A 16,825-nucleotide genomic window follows, 5' to 3' on the forward strand; every position below is an offset into this window, starting at 1 on the left:
AGCCATGTCCGACTCTGTGCGACCCCAAAGACAGCCCACCAGGCTCCCCCGTCCCTGGGATTCTCCAGGCAAGAACACTGGAGTGGGTTGCCATTTCCTTCTCCAATGCATGAAAGTGAAAAGTGAAAGGGAACTCGCTCAGTCGTGTTCGCCTCCTAGCGACCCCATGGACTGCAGCCCACCAGGCTCCCCGATCCACCCCGTGGACTGCAGCCCACCAGGCTCCCCAGTCCACGGGATTCTCCAGGCAAGAGTGCTGGAGTGGGGCGCCACTGCCTTCTCCTGACGGTCATCAGCTGTGCCCCACTGCCTGCGGCCCAGGCTCACAGCAATCCTTCCTGTCCTCTGAAAAGACACCCGAGACGGGCCAGCCTTCAGCCCCAGGGCCAGCCCTCCTGCGAGCTGGCTCACTGCTGCCCCCAGCGCCCAGAAAGGGCCACAGGGACAGGTGTGCACCACGGCTGCGCCGCTCCCTGGCCACTCACCAACCTCACTGGCTTGACACTAAAATTAACTTGAATGCTCAAGACTTCTACATGGCTGTCTGTGGCTGCCATCTAATGACCATTCTACATTGTTAAGAGGATGATAAAAAATAAATCACATATAATCGCACCATAAAGGTGACGAGTAGAAGCAAACCCGCATCATCTGGACTTATAGCCACTTCCCTGGTGGCTCAGAGGGTAAAGCATCTGCCTCCAATGCAAGAGACCAGGGTTCGATCCCTGGGTCGGGAAGATCCCCTGGAGAAGGAAATGGTAACCCACTCCAGTATTCTTGCCTGGAGAATCCCACGGACAGAGGAGCCTGGTGGGCTACAGTCTGTGGGGCCGTGAAGAGTCGGACGCGACTGAGCAACTTCCCTTTCACTTTCTTATTGACCTACCAAACCCCAAATGCAAGGCCTACTAGGGTCATCTCTCACAGCAAATGCCTTCAACTCTTTTCCATTTTATTTACGTATTTACTTTCTGCTATGTTGTGCGGCGGCCGCGTGTGGGACCTCAGCTCCCTGACCAGGGATGGAACCTGGGCCCCCTGCCTCGGGAGTTCGGGGTCTTAACCCCTGGACCCCCAGGGAAGTCCCTGCCCTCAACTCTTGACACAGACACTCAACGGAGACAAAACACTTCCTTAAACTATGAATCAGTAACTACCAAGACTAGGCTGCTCACCAAAAATCTAAACTCTTTACAGAGCGCCCATCATACAAAGACTTGAATAACAACTTATGAAAAGCAGGCATGCTGGCAACAGCCCCCCCACGGAGGGAGTGTGCGAGGAGGGAGTGTGAACGCACAGGCCCCCAGCGTGCAGCAACCGACGGGGCTGGAGCTGGAGCTGGGGTCGGGGGGAGACGCTCCCTCTAAACGCTAGTGTGCAGAAGAGGGAGCCTTCCGAACACACTAAGCTGAGCCAAAGGTGCTCAGCAAGAAAATTTTCCAGTATCTTAACTTTTCCTCAGGTTAACGACAGCATTCAACCGTCAGCCATTTACTCCTCAGGCACCTAAAGCAACAGGTTATTCAGTATAACCTATCTGGAGAGAAAACTAAGTTATACTGTGATCACTTCAGTAGATACTTTTTTAATTTACCACAACATAAGCTTTGAAAAGAAAGAACCATACTGCTGTAACCACCTAAAATAAAAATACAAGTCTGGTGTTCTTTAAGCCATTTATTTTTTTAAAAAGCAGATAGTCAATGTGTGAGTAAAGTTACTATGAATTCTGCCAATATCTAGAGACCTTGAAATTAGCAACTACTACCCATTCTATAATGCTTAATGAGAAGCACCGTGATTTGTGCTTATCAATGCCACCTTGCTGACCAAGTGACTTGCAAATACTGTTCTTTATGTACAGCTGTTCTCAAACTAGTGACCTCAAAGACAGCACACCCCAGGTGAGCAGGGTATCTAATGTGGAATATCTACTACCATGGTGTGCAGCAATAAGGTATTCAAAGTCCTCAAAACCTGTTAAAAACACATAAAAATTCTATTTATAGCCAAGTAATTTGCAGTATTCCAGCAAGTCATCCAAGCTACCAAGGCATCCAAATGGATGTTGAAACATTCAGTCTAAACAAACTGCTAGCCTCTGGCCCATTCATTTGTATCCTTTAAACTTCAAAATTATCTCCAAGATCTGGTTAGGAAACTGACAGTTTTTCTACAGGTTTTCCTTCTCTATTTTACACACACTATTTTTTTCCTTAGTCTGACAAGTGAAGAGAACTCTGCATAGCAACCTACAGTGGTGATCAAAACCCACTGACTAAATCCTTCAACACTATTTCAAGGAAATCACCAAGGTCACACCCACTGAGCAGATGGTCAACCTGACTTTCCTAATATAGCTGTGGAAGGATGTTTAAAAGCTAAAGAGAAAGATTAAAATATTCAGCTTATATTCAACACCACCTATTCGAAAGTGAATGATTATTCAAAGGCAGAGCCTGAGAAGCTGTGATGAGACAGTCTCACTTGGTTGAAATTCAGTGTAGGTGCTCAGTTCTACATGGGAGACGAAGTTAGGATAGAAATATAATCCTGCTAGCACATCTGCAGGTTATGATGACGAACCCAGCCTGATTCCCCCTAAATCAATTAAGGTCAACAAAGGATCTTACTATGAACTTAAAGCGCCACCTATTAGCTTTAGTTTCAGTAATAGCAACATTAACAGATACTGTGGCCTGTAAACTGGCTTTTAAAAATTCCATCTTGACATGAAAGAGAACTATAAGGGAAATTAATTTTTTTAATTTTTAATTAAGCAAGCAGCATTGCTATCAGTGAGTTTCTATTATTACCGCTTAACCAGTACTACCTTAAGTATTTAGAAAAGATTTTGAACAGGACTAACTAAAGACAATTTCAACAAACCAAAAAAAAAAAAAAAAAAAAGTGTATTTTTTAACTATACACAGAAAATGCTGCACACACACACAGAGATAACTGAGTGTGTATATGTATATATATTTGTATTTCTTTATGTGCATATACACACACACAGATATACAAATCACCATAACCATTATATTACCCATTACCCCACACACCCACACCTCTTTTTCCACAGAGCCAAATGGTGAGTGTTCTTAATTATACCCAATTTAACCCAACTTCAGATTATATATAAACAAGGGCAATGCCTTTTAAGGCCCAAGATCTTTCTTTAGCCACATTTAAATATTCCCCTCCCTATCTGTTGAGTAAGTACTAAAGCTGTTCATCTGGCTCTTTCAAATCACCTATTTGCTTTCAAAAAGAAAAAAATGTCTCCCTTCAGTTAATACAATCACTGCTCAGTAGACTTACACACTGAACTGAACTGATCCGCAGACCTAAAACACACACAAAAACGCTTCTTCTGGTGTAACTGACAGTTCTGAGGCTATCCTGATTTGTCACAGGCAGGAAATACAGCAAGAAACAAGCGTTTCTCCTAAATGCTGACTGGGAAACAAAACATACCTGGACTCTCCCTTTCCAGCCCATAGAACCGATGCTAAACTGAGGCTCCCTGACACACTGGAAACAAGAGACAGCTCGGCCAGCTCTCCTGGAGCCCATCGAGACCCTGGCAGCTGACTGCAGGCCTGCTCTCCTGCAGAAGCAGGGGACCCTGCCGGCAAAGGCCACAGGATTAAACTCCTTCTCTCGTACACAACTTATTCAGCTGTCTTTTCGGGTTTGGTAATTTTATTTCTCAACTTTATCATAAAATTACCAAACTGGCCCCAGATTTCCAGTAACTCAGTTATGCTGTGACCCTGGGCAGGAAGTAATGAGGCTGTTTGGAACAGCCCGCCAACAAACGCTCGAACTTTCTAAGGGGTTCTGATGAGCGTTCTGCTGTAAAGGAGTGCGTGGTGGCACCTGGCCGGCAGGGGTGCCCCTCCGTGTGTTGGGAAGATTTCGGTAAGAATTGAGCTTACTCACCATGAGCTGCAGATTTTAGGAAAGGATGGTTCTCTACCCACCCCCCCACAGCCCTCCCACTTCCTCAAAGTCAGATTTCTATCTGCCCTCACAGCCTCCATTCCAAATCCTCCGCCCTACATACTGCTGCAAATTTGCCTAACTATAGTAAAAAGCTGGAGAAAAGAATCCACATCACCTTCCTCCCCAAAGTCACCATTTCACCAACATGTCGGAAGGGTTAACACTGCCCCCTCAAAATCAGGCTATTCAGCTATAAGGATCGAGCTTCCCTCCCCCAAATTTAAGAAATTTCCTGCTGTCTTTGTGTAACTCATCCTTTCTTCCACGTGCATTGAAACCAGTCAGCACCCCTCCCCCAGAGATCTGGAGAGGAGGCAACGAATCAGGACCCTTCCGCACTCACCACTTTCATCTACACGGTGCAACTAAACCCTTCACTATTTAGAATATTTAATATGATTGGGGTTCCTTCAATCCACTTCAGTGGCTGTTCTGTAAATATCCTCCAGGCTGGTTTTTTTCATTTTATAACACATCTCAGTAATTTGAAAACTACTCAGTGTATTCCACACGAAGTCGTTTAACTTAAAATCTCCTTACATTTATTTTATTCTAGTGGAACAAATACTCGTCAGTTGAGAACACTGTCTCATGTGCTTCATTCTTACTGTATAATTCTTAAGCTTGAAAATATACATCCATTGTTCAGTTGTTTGACACCACCTTTCCAATTCATCTACTAAATACACTACTACACAATTAAGCTAAAATAAGAAATTAGAAATGAACAATTTAAGACTCAGGCAATAGTGGCATCTGTGAGCTGGAACAATCTGAATTTTTTTTTTTTTAACCAAATGGAAACAAAGCTTCATGTAAAACAAAAAAAAAAAGGTCCAATCCTTAACAGTCCTAACAAAAGGCCTTTTTTTAGTAGTAGATTTTAAGCAGTCAAGAGTCATTAAAACTACTCAAAAAAGTTTTTACCAACCAATATCATGTTTGGAACAACTGTGAGAAGAGAATATAATTCTACAAAGTGGGAAAACAGCACATCTTTTGGGACCCCCGAGGCTCTAATCAAGCGTATCAGAATTAAGAGTGCTCCAGGGTTGGGCAGGCAACCCCGCTGTGGCAAAAACAGGCCATTTCATCATAAATGTTGTTAAAAGACAGAGAAGTGATTAGCATTTATCTGGAATGAGGAGACAGAGGGACCCTGGCCTTGCCAGGCCATTATATTCCTTAATTATTTCATCAGTTTGTAAGTGACTTGATGACTGAGTTCTATTTTCAGATTTCCTCTGAAAAGGACCACTGGAAGGGGCTTTTATTAAAACAGGCCAAAAATGGAGGATTAGGAAGAGAACTCAGACCAGCTTCTGCTTAAACCTTTACTGGCAAAGGCTAACCCTAACCCTCCATCTTCCTCCCTTACCTGGGAGGCGGGGGATCAAGCTGTTATCTAAATCAGTTCTTCAGGGTGACCGGGGCAATATTTTCTACAAGCTTTATCTGAATGGTGTTCTTAGTTCCTTTTTTTGATTAAGTGAAAGGGAATATGAACCCAAGACAAGCACTAAACTTAGGTCTCACAAATTAAAAAAAAAAAACCAGCAAAGGTCAAACAGCAGTGTTTGATGGTGTTGTGAAGAGAAAAGCACTGAGGTTGGACATGAAAGAAAAAAGTATGTCCTTTACCTAGAAAAGCCATGCGTTTCCCCCACTTCCTCCTGAAGCATGCAAATCAACGTGCAGTTCTAAAGGAGCAGCCTCCCCCTTCTCACCAAATAATCGAAATTCCAGACAATGAGATGATAAACCCTATTCTACCAAACAAGCCAAATAAATGGTCAATTTGGCTTGTAACTAACAACCACTGAATTTTTAAGTAAGTCACTGCCTCTTGATTTCAATACTTATATAACTGATTCAAAATGGCAGCAATCTGGGGTGGGGGTCGACTTCCACTAAAACACCGGGATTAAACACACACACACACACACATCACTACAGTCTTTAGAATATGAAACAAAACAGTATCTAAAATAAATAGGAGTTCCTCAGAAAAAGCCAAGTCCATTAACGACACACCTTTAAAAGTCCTTTGCACACGTTAACTAAGCAAGCACAAACTAGTGGTTTGACTGTTATATTTTTCAGACAAAAAGCAGTTAGGTTACCACTCTGCGCTTGTCACTAGGGCTCTAAAGACTTTATGGAAAATCTAGGTCTATTACTCATCCTCAAAGTATTACCAAATTCAGTATTTTAAATCTTATTTGATATCAATCAATCAAGGCAGTCCATCCATCCCAGGAGGGGGAAAAAAAAAAGTACAGTACGGAACATTTTAAATGTACTTCTTGACAAATACAAAAGAAAAGGTGAAAGGCTTCCTTCAAGACCCCTACCTAGTGGCCAGGCCCGGCAGGCAGCTGCTGTTACCCTGCCTTTTCTTTTGTTGAGCTTAATCTCATGTCAACTCATTCAACCAACTCAAAAGCGATGAAGACATAATTGAATCAACCTGAACTAAATCAGACCTAGGGTTCTTAAAACATACAGCTTAATGTTCCCAAACGATCTAGAAAACTAGGCAACCAGCTAGCCTGCACAGGGCTCAGTCACAGGCCCCCAGACCTGCCAAAGGGTCACTGGACCCGCCATGTCTTCAATAGACGATTAGGAATGTTCAAGCTCAACACTCCAAGGCCTACAGGCTGATCCAGAAAGATAAATTGAGGCTCAAGGAATTTCAAAGGGGAACCAGCGCACCAAAGCCTCACACTCTGAAGTGACTATTCTTTTCTTGGAAAACACAACAAAAAGAAAAGTTTACACTGCTCCAAATGTGAACGGACTACTTGGGGGCCCAGAAGTGGCCAGTGATGGCCTTTTCCTGCTCTTGGTACTAAGCCTTGCTCGAAAACTTCCCCTCCCCAACCCCGGCCCACCCCACCCCCACCCACCCGCCCAAGAATGCGGCTTCCCGTCCTCGGTGGCCCTACCCTGAATCCTAAAACGTGGGTTCCAACCCCGGACCTGGACATCTATCCCGACCCCGGGGAGCCGGTCCCGGCCTGTGCACCCTGCAGGCCAGGTCTGGCCCCCTCCGAGCCAGACCGCCCGGGCCGCCCCAAATCCAGCCTCCCGGAGCCCCCAGCAGCGCCCTCCCCTCTCGCCCCCTGCCCACCCCCTGGGGCTCGCCTTTTGGGGCCAAATCAAGAGTGAAGAGGGCTCTACATCTGAAACTGAGCGGTTTCGCCACTCAGCGCCTCCTGGCAGAAACTTCCCTTTTAAAATAAAGAAAGAAACACTTTTAGGCTAACATTTCAATCCCTCCTGCCCTTTAGAGTTCCTAGTTCTGCTTCCAGCTGGCTTTTCGCGTCCCACTAGAATTGAGTGATACAGTCTTAAAACGTTTAAGGGTTACTTTTTTTAAGTTGCTTTTTTAAAAAATCTTTTAAAACTAAAAGGGAAAAAAAAAAAAGAACCGTATCACACACATCCAGGAAACGCGGCCCGGTGCACCGCCTGCTCTGGGATGGGCAAAAGCCCGGGACTCCCGCGGACCGGTCTGGGGGCGCCTGGGGGGCTGGCCGGGGTGCGCGCCCAGGTCGGCGGCGCGGCCAAGCCCCTCCCTCGGCCCGGTAGACGCGCCCTCCGCCGGCCCGTGCGCTCGGTCCCGGCCATTGTCTGCGGGGGACGCCTGTTAGCACGCACTGTTTTGCCTGTTCGCAACTTGCGCCGGCCCCTCCCGGGCCATCGCCGGGGACCCCGCGCCGGCCCGCCTCCCCCCGCTCGCCCGCCCCCCATGGCCGGGCAGGCCAGCGTGGGGACCCGCCGGGCGGAGCCACCCAACTTTTCGTGGGGGCCCCCCGCACCCCCGGCCGTGCGGAGGTTCCCCCGGAATGAGCGCGACGGCCACACCGGGGGTGCACGCCCGGCGCTCCCCGGCACCGCGCCGGTGGGATCGCGCGCAGCCGGGCGGGGAGGGGGCGCCCGCGAGGGGCGGGGTGGGGGGCGGGCTCGGGGGCGCGGCGCCCCTTCACCTGCGGCGGCCGGGGTCCGCGGGAGCAGGGGCGGGGAGGCCGGGGCGGGGGGCCACGGCGAGCCCCCCTCGGCCTTTTGTGCCGGCACCTCCGGGCCCCGCGCCCGCACGGGGTCCCCCGCCGGGCCGGGGCCCGCGGGCGAGACCGCCTGGGGACCCCGCACCGGGGAGCCCCCCCAACCGAAGGCGGCGGCCCCCACCCCAGCCCACCCCCGCCCGGAGAATTTGGGGGCCGGGCTCACCTCGGGCGCGGGGCTAAGGTGAGCGGGGCGGGGGTGCTCGCGGGGGGCCGAGGCGCGGGCGCCCCCTACTCGTCCGCGCGGGGACAGTGCAGGCGCGGGGGTCCCCAGGGCCGCAGGGCCGCGGCGCGTCCGGCGCACGGGGACTGTTGGGTCAGAAAGTGCTCGCGGAGCAGCTGTTGCGCCCGCCCTCGGCCCCGCGGCTCCGCGACGCCCCGCCCCGCCCCGCCGGCCCCGCCCACCGGCCCGCCCCCGGGCCACGTGATGCGCGCGGCGCGCCCCCGCCCCGCCCCCCGGACGTGGGCGCGGGCGCGCTCCCGCGGGCCCCGCGCCGCCAGCGCACGCGCGCGCCCTTCGCCGCCCCGCCCCCCCCCCCCCCCCCCGCTCCCGCCATCCGGCCTCACGCGGCCGGCGCGCCGGCGGTTCAGTGACAGGTACGCGGGGCGGGGGGCCGCTAGGGCCGCGCGCAGGCGCAGTGCCGCCGCCCCGCCCCCGCAAGGTGTGCCCGGACGCCCGGTCGGCAGCGCTGCCCCCGGCCAGGACGGGCCTTGACGCCCATCGCGGGGGTTCACGAGGCAGCTGTGCACGTTTTGTTCAGGTTTTCCTCAGGCATGAGAAAGGCCCATGAGATGAGATGATTAAATGTCTCTCAAATGTGCTTCTGCACAAAACTATCTCTTAACTGTCACTTTTTCTGAACGGGCTGAGCTTGCGCTGCTCCAACTTGAAATTTCTAAACTTGGCCTAGGTTCCAAGAATCATCTTGGCTTTGATAGAAATCCACATGGGTGAAATGAGACTTGAAGCTGGGGACCAAAAAACAAAATAAGGCTTCTCCCTCCCCTTAACTGAAAGCGTTTCCCAACTATTCTTTTTATTTGTTCACACACACGCACAAAGGTTATGATTCCGCAGGCCAGGGATATTCCCACTCCCCACCCCCCACCCCCAGTTTACTTAAATCCCAAGGAGGAACCACAGAAGCAATATTCACATCCACCAAGTTCTCTGCCTCAAGATGCAAACGAATGCAAAAGTAAAAGCTATACAAGTCGCCACAAACGAATAGCTAAGTGGTTTTTTTTAAATTGACCTTCAATGTATCCAAAATGGAAAAACCTAACACGTGTCAAGAAAGGCCCTTTAAGTATATATTTAATAAATCAGTACCCCAAAAAGCCCTACCTAAATGCTCCGCTGGTGAGCAATGCAATCCTTAATAAAATAGGAAATGGAATTTGAGACAATTACTTAGCAAAGGGGAAGAATTTGCCCAAGTGTGATGTTTTGCTGTCATTTTATATATAACTATTAACCCCACATATGGTCTGGTTAGTCTTTTTTTAAAAGGAACTGAACCAATTACTTACTCATACTTAATTAATTAGCAGTGCCAGAAGTAGAGTCTTAAGCCAGAACTTTTTTTTCACTGGAGTACACTGATATTGATCACTTCATCACTTCTCGTACTAGAGTTCCTTTTCTCAGGAAAGATGAATATCATTCTTTAAAATTTTTTAAAGTCTTGATAGTCACATCCCAAAACACAGTCCAAAGACACACACTCTTCCTAAACAAGAAACTTCATTTAACTTATCAAAACAAATGACTCTGGGCAGAACTACAAAACAAAGAAACATGAACAAGTGAAACCAAATTGAGTCTTCACCTAAGTGCAGCCTCACTCTCCATGTTAATGGATAACCTTTGAACTCTGAAACCTTGAATGCCGTAAACACAATAGCACCGATAGTTAAAACTCCGAGTGTCAAAGCGGAGCAAAAAGAAAAGCCCAAACATTTCAGCAGGGACAGGGAAGCAATCAAAATGTTTGACAAATAATCGTTTCACTAAGAACAGTGAGGCTCCCGGCTCTCAGACCTTGTTGCCACTAAATTATTTTCTGAGCAAAAAAAAAAAAAAAAAAAAGAAAATGGGGCTTTTCCCTATGCCCTCACAGAGCTGCTACTTTGTAAGCCTAATAGCATCATATGGTTTGTTAGTTACTGGTTTGTTAGTTACATCATATGGTTGTTAGTTACTTCCCCCTCCCCACACTCCGGCCTGGCCAAAACAACAACAAAAAAACCTTATTATGTTGTGGCTTTTAAAGCTAAAAGATAATTGTATTAACTAAACTGTCCGCTAAGAGTTTTATAGGCGATCCTTATGTTTGAGCAAAGAATTACAAAGAACCTTGTTCCTGGAGACGTGCCAACAAAACTGGGAAGTCGTTGCAAAATTCTGCCAGTGTCTGAGAGCTGGGTTGCAAACACGGACTGCGTTTTTAAATGGACATAGAGTGAGCTGAATGCGCCGTAAGGGCTTCTCGTGAGTCACATTCGTCCCTTATAAAAGCTGGAGACCCACACTTCGTATTTCCTTGGAAAGCATGTATGGTTAAAACAATAAAGAATGAAAACTCCAGAAGCAACAGGAGGACACTGGGAACACTCGGTTTTGTAGTAAAGCTAAGAACTCATTATTATCTTATGAAATGAAAATCGAAAATCGAACGTTGGGCTCCATATACTTAGCTCCGCCCACGCGTAATCCTGTTTTGCCATCACCACCCCCCAGCTAGACTCTCTCTAAACGAGTCAGGTGCTGCAGAGACGCAGGCGACACAAACAATGGAGCCAGAAATGTCCCTTCCAATGTGAGCTGATGCTCCTGCTCACACGTTATTCGGGGAGAGAGGCAAGACGCCACTTCACCCCTTCTTAATGCCACACACATCAGCTACACCTCATTTTTCACAATTATCCAAACAGACCAGCCTTCCTTAAGATCTGTTTCCCAATGTATGCTTATAAAATCGCACCATTATCTCTGATCTAATCCTCGTGATAGGAGCCCTCTGCCTTTAGCTAACTTCTGATTTTCTCTCCAGCTCCTCCTGCCTGCCACCGCATTCTCAGCTTTCTAACAAAACAAAACAAAACCCCTTCTGATTTGCTATGTTTAACATCCACTGGAATCACCATTTGAGTTAGCCTTAATGAGAAGAAGAGAATGCCAGTACTATCTTCTTACTTTCGCAAGTATTTGTTTTACTGTGGAGCTATTATAGAGAACCGATTTGGAAACTGTATGTAAATCCAGGGGCTGAAACGGTGCCAAGACAGACTTAAAAGAATTCAGTGTTCAGAGCAGGAAAACCTGAAAAACTGCAGTGAGGAGTTAGCAGGAAAAGAAAATGAAAAAGTTAGGCAAACCCTTGCCAGCTCTGCAAACTACAAGGGACATTTGAGAAGGAAGCCGGGGCAGCTCTTTTAACAAGACTGAATGCGCTAAAGGAAGTAGGGATCACCAACCACTCCAGGGAACACGGAACTTCTCTTTTCTATGAAGTTTCTTGATCCCCTTCAGTCATCTCACAATTTTAAATGCCCTCTAAAACCTCACAACAGTACATGATAGAAAGCAAACAGCAGAAATTACCTTTGAGAGGGGTAGACAGGGTCTGGAACCAGGGGGGCCTCTTTCTCCCTGAGTTGGCCCGTCCACCTGACTCGGAACAATACTGGAAGAGATGTGATTGCTGGTTTTTATAAGCAAACCAGAAAAGGGAGGAGCCAAGAATAAGGCTCAATATAAATAGAGATTTAGATGCAATCCCGACTTGACTAACCAATCATGACTGGCAACTTGACTGAAGACCCTCCCCCACCCTACAAGCGCAACTTATTCACACCCCCCCTCCACTATCCTGCACGATTGGTCCAAGGAGGTCTCCACCCAAAGTGTCAATTAAACTTTCTTGACAAATTACACGGGTCACAAATAAAACAAACTAGAGGATATAGCAAAAAAAGAAGCACTCAGATATAGACAACGAACTGGAGGTTATCAGTGCGGGACCGGGAGGGGGAGGGGGGAGGGGGGAGGGGCAAGACGGGGGAGGAAGAGGAGGGCTACAAACTACTCCGCAGGGACGTAAACAAGCTACAAGGATGCCGTGCACGAGGCAGGGGATAGAGCCAGTATTCTCTAACCACCATAAATGGGCCTTTAAAAGTTTTGAGTCACTTTGTGTACCTGAAACATATAACACTGTACATCAACTATACCTCAAATATATGTATTAACATATATATAAACAAGTGCTAGGGATGTAGTATGCACCATGATTGATCTAATTAACACGACTGATATAATTAACATAATTGATGTAGTTAATGTTATCTATGAAAGCCAAACAGTAAATCCTGAGTACTCATCACAAGAGAAAATCTGCGTGTGTGTGTCGGTAGAGATGATGGGTGTTCACTAAACTTACTATGATCACTTCATGATTGTTTTTTTAAGTCAACCATTACACTATACACCTTAACCTTACACAATGCCGTGTGTTGAATATATCACAATAAAACGAGAAGAAAAATAGATTACATGGGTCACATAACATTTGGAGCACCTCTTTAAAGCATTTGTCCTCATCGAATATTCTAGATGGGGACCGGTGGGGTGAGGAGGGGGTGCCAACAGCAGAGGAAGGTAACTGGCATGTCCTGAAATCCAGTTTTCATCATCATCTCAAAACAGGGAACCATCTTCTATCTGCCCACTGATGCCAAAATCTAGAAATCAAACTGCGGTATTTCATCTCCATCCCCCCCTACACACACACACCCCCTTTATCCATCAACAGGGCCTGTAGCTTCTATCTTAATATATCTCAAACCTGCCCACGGACCTTCATCTCCAACACAAGGCCACCCCGAAGCCCCGGGCGCGCTCACTCCCGCCAATATACCGCGGTGTCTGCAAACTTCTTCCTTCCCAGGTTTGCCTTAATATGTTCTCCACCCATAGCCCAAGAGATCTTTTTACAGTGTAAATCAGATGGTGTCACCACCCTGCTTAATGGCTTCCTACTGCCTCAGGAGAAAAGAACAAACTCCAGGGCCTGCCTGCCAGCCCTGCCGATCTGGGCCCTGCCTGACTCCAGCCTCAAGTCTTGGCAAGCCCGTCGCTCAGAGCTCTAAGCTTCAGCCTTCTCTCTGACCCAGAGTCTCCAGCCCTGTGGCTCCCTTCGCCTAGTTCTCTCTCCCGAGCCTTTCAGAAAATCAGCTTCTGTTCCTCCAGAGAGGTTTAAACTCTCTCTGGGCAGGGAGCTGTGGCAAGATGTTGGAATGTCTTCTCTCCAGTAATCCGACCTTGGGCTCAAATATTCGTTTCAATCTCTAGACAGTTGCATTAATCCTAGAATACTATTTCATCTCCATGGGTTTCCATTCCTGATTCATAAAATGGTGTGACGGAGGGAGGTGGGGGAAGTATATCTTAAAAAAAACTTTTTTTTAATTGAAGTATAGTTAAGGAATTCCCTGGCAGTCCAGTGCTTAGGAGCCAGAGCTTTCACTACAGTAGCCCAGGGTTCAATCCCTGGTTGGGGAACTAAGACCCTCCCTAAAAAAAGTATAATTGATTTACAATATTATGTTAGTTTCAGGTATATAGCATAGTGATTCAACATTTTTATAGGTTATGTGTGTCTGTGTGTGTCTGTTCAGTCATTTAGTCACATCCACTCCATTTTAAAGTTTTGAGATGTTGGTTATATTCTTAGAGAATAGACCTTTCTCCATCACAAGGAAAAAATATTTGTAACTATGTGAAATGGTACATGTTAATTAAACCTATTGTGGTCATCATTTCTGAAATACATATACTGAAATACGTACATATATCAAATTACTATATTGTACAATTTAGGCTTATACAATGCTATAATGGTAATCATTTGGGCTTCCTGGGTGGTTCAGTGGTTAAAAAAAAAAACCTTCCTGCCAATGCAAGAAGCACGGGTTCGACCCCTGGGTCAGGAGGATCCTCTGGAGAAGGAAAGACATCCCACTCCAGTATTCTTGCCTGGAGAATTCCATGGACAGAGGAACCTGGAGAGCTAAGGTCCACGAGGTCGCAAAGGGTCAGACACGACTGTGCACCTGAGCACAAAATAAAACTGGAAGAACTATATAATAATATCATTATTTATATAAATATTTCTGTTCATACGAGACTTGAGGGAGTTGAGACTCTGCATGAAGCTTGTAAGCCCAAAGTCTGGCGGGCCTGGCACTGCTGTAGGCACCAGAGCCCGAGCTTACAGTAAACAAAGCGGATGAAGCTCTTGCCCCCTCTGGAGCTTGTTTTCTAGAGGGAGGCAGACAACACAGGCTCCGTGGAGACAGGAAGAGCCTGCTGTTTTTTGGACTGGGGCTCCTTGAGGAGCAGACCTCACCAGGAAAGCTTTCTAAGATGAGGCGCAGAAGGTGAAAAGGCTCAGGGCGGAGGACAGGCTGCCTTGGGGAGGCCACTGCAAGGGGCCCAGCGAGTGAGAACAGGGAAGCAAGGAAGTAATGAGACAGCGGCAAGGACTGGCTTCTTTGGGGTTTTTTGGTGGCACTGGGTAGCATGCAGGACCTTAGTTCCTGGATCAGGGATTGAACTCATGCCCCCTGCAGTGGAAATGCAGAGTCCTAACCACTGGACCACCAGGGAAGGCCCAAGGCCTGGTTTTTGGACCTGGTAGCAGATCAGAGACAGTCAGTTCTCTGCTCTCGCTTTACTTTGTCTCATCTGCAGTCCTTGACAAAGTCAACCCCTTTCTCCAAACACTTTCTCCTCTGACTCAGGACACGGCCTGCCCTCCTGACTTCCACCCGTCCTCACCGGCAGCTCCTTCTCCATGCCCTCGCTAGCTCTGTTCCCCTGACTCCAGATCCTGAAGTGCGCCAGGGTCCAGGGCGGGAGCCTGGTCTTTTTCCTACTCATTCTCCAAGTATTTCATCCTGTCCAATGGCTCAAAATACCATCCACAAGGCGCCTAAATTTGTATATCTCCCACCCAGGCTTCTCCCCTCAAACCCCAAAATATATTTCCAGCTGTCTACTCCAGCTCCATTTAGATGTCCAGAAATTATTTCTGGATTTCAACTCTCAGACCTTCTCCCACAATCCCCCACCACCAACGAATCCGTAAGACCACAGAAGCACACGAGGCTCTCCGGGCAGGGAATGCAGATGGAGAAGAAAGATCCGGTGGTGAGATGGGGCAGCCACGGACGCCGACACTGGATCACGCATCCCTGCCCGGTGCCCCCCAGCTCAAACCAGTGCCCTCATACTCACCATCATAGCAATTAATCCTTCCTCGCCCCCTCCCACTAGAGCCTAAACTCCATAAAAACCTTGACACTGTGATTTGTTCTCTGCTGACATCTAAGTCTTAGTATGATGTCTGTCTGTAGCACCAATCAATAAATACATTCCAGGCAAATGAATATAGAAATAACATTAATGTACAGAACTCACATGATTCAGAGATGACTCATTGGAAAAGACCCTGATGATGGGAAAGATTGATGGCAGGAGGAGAAGGGGACGGAGGAGGATGAAGTGGTTGGATGGCATCACTGACTCAATGGACGTGAGTTTGAACAAACTCCAGGAGACAGCGCAAAACAGGGGAGCCTGGCGTGCTGCAGTCCATGGGGTCGCACAGAGTGGGACAGGCCTCAGCATCCAAGCAGCAGAACTCAGCCGCAGTGAGATCCAGCCGAAAGGGACCTGAAGCTTGAGTGTTTAGGCCACTCACAGGGGTCTGGGCTGTTTCCTCATATGTACAAGGGGGCTTCTAATCTCTATTCAGCCTGCCCAGCTGGATGGTTGGGTTGCCCTGTGTCATACCAGAGGGAACTTATAACAGCGAAGGACTGTTACCGTAACTCTTATCTTGACTGCTGAGCATCAATTTGGCAGGGGGCTCCGCTTTTGTCCGGACTCAACTCTGAATGTTCTTGGAACTCAGCCCCCCTGGCGGCCTTTCGTTGTCCGGTTGCTAAGTCCTGTGCTGCTCTGCGACCCCATGGACTGTGGCGCCAGGCTCCTCTGGCCTCCACTGCCTCCCAGAGTTTGCTTAAATTCACATCCATTTGACCTGAAGCCCAACAGGCCCTGTACTTTGCTAGAAGAGCCTGCGGAGGCTCTGAACTCAACTTTCCTCTGCTTTGGATGAGATGATCGGTGTAGTAAATGGTTTATATAGTTGGTTGGTTATGAATCTTATTTTCTTTTATGTTTTTGGTCTGAATCAGACTGTTAACTCCATCAAAATGGGGACTTGTCCAAGCTCACTGCCAGGAGAGCCTCCTGCATGCCTCTGCCTTGGGATGGGCTGTGTGGACTAGACCGCCAAGACTTAAAAAGCTTCCATGCCAGAAAAAGGCCAGCCCGCTGAGAAGCGCTAACGTTAACGGGGCTCACGTGTGCTCTTCACTTTGTAACTCATTTAATCCACCTAACAATTCTGCGAGGCAAGGCCTGTGTTTTTCCATTTGTATAGACAAAGAACCTGGCACCAAGCGATTAAATAGCTGGTAATAAGCAGCAGAGCCAGGTGTCTAAATTCAGCACCTGCCTCCAGGGCCTCTGTCCTCGTCCACAGACACAGGGCCTCCCTCAGGGGGTCCCCTGCCCGGTCTGCCCCTCAGCGCCTCCCCCCTCTCCCCCTCCGCCCAGTGTCCTTCATCACAACGGCCTCCTTTTCCTGCGCAGACACCAGCAA

The sequence above is a fragment of the Budorcas taxicolor genome, chromosome 13, assembly GCF_023091745.1.
Source record: "Budorcas taxicolor isolate Tak-1 chromosome 13, Takin1.1, whole genome shotgun sequence".
NCBI classification, from domain to species: Eukaryota; Metazoa; Chordata; class Mammalia; order Artiodactyla; family Bovidae; genus Budorcas; species Budorcas taxicolor.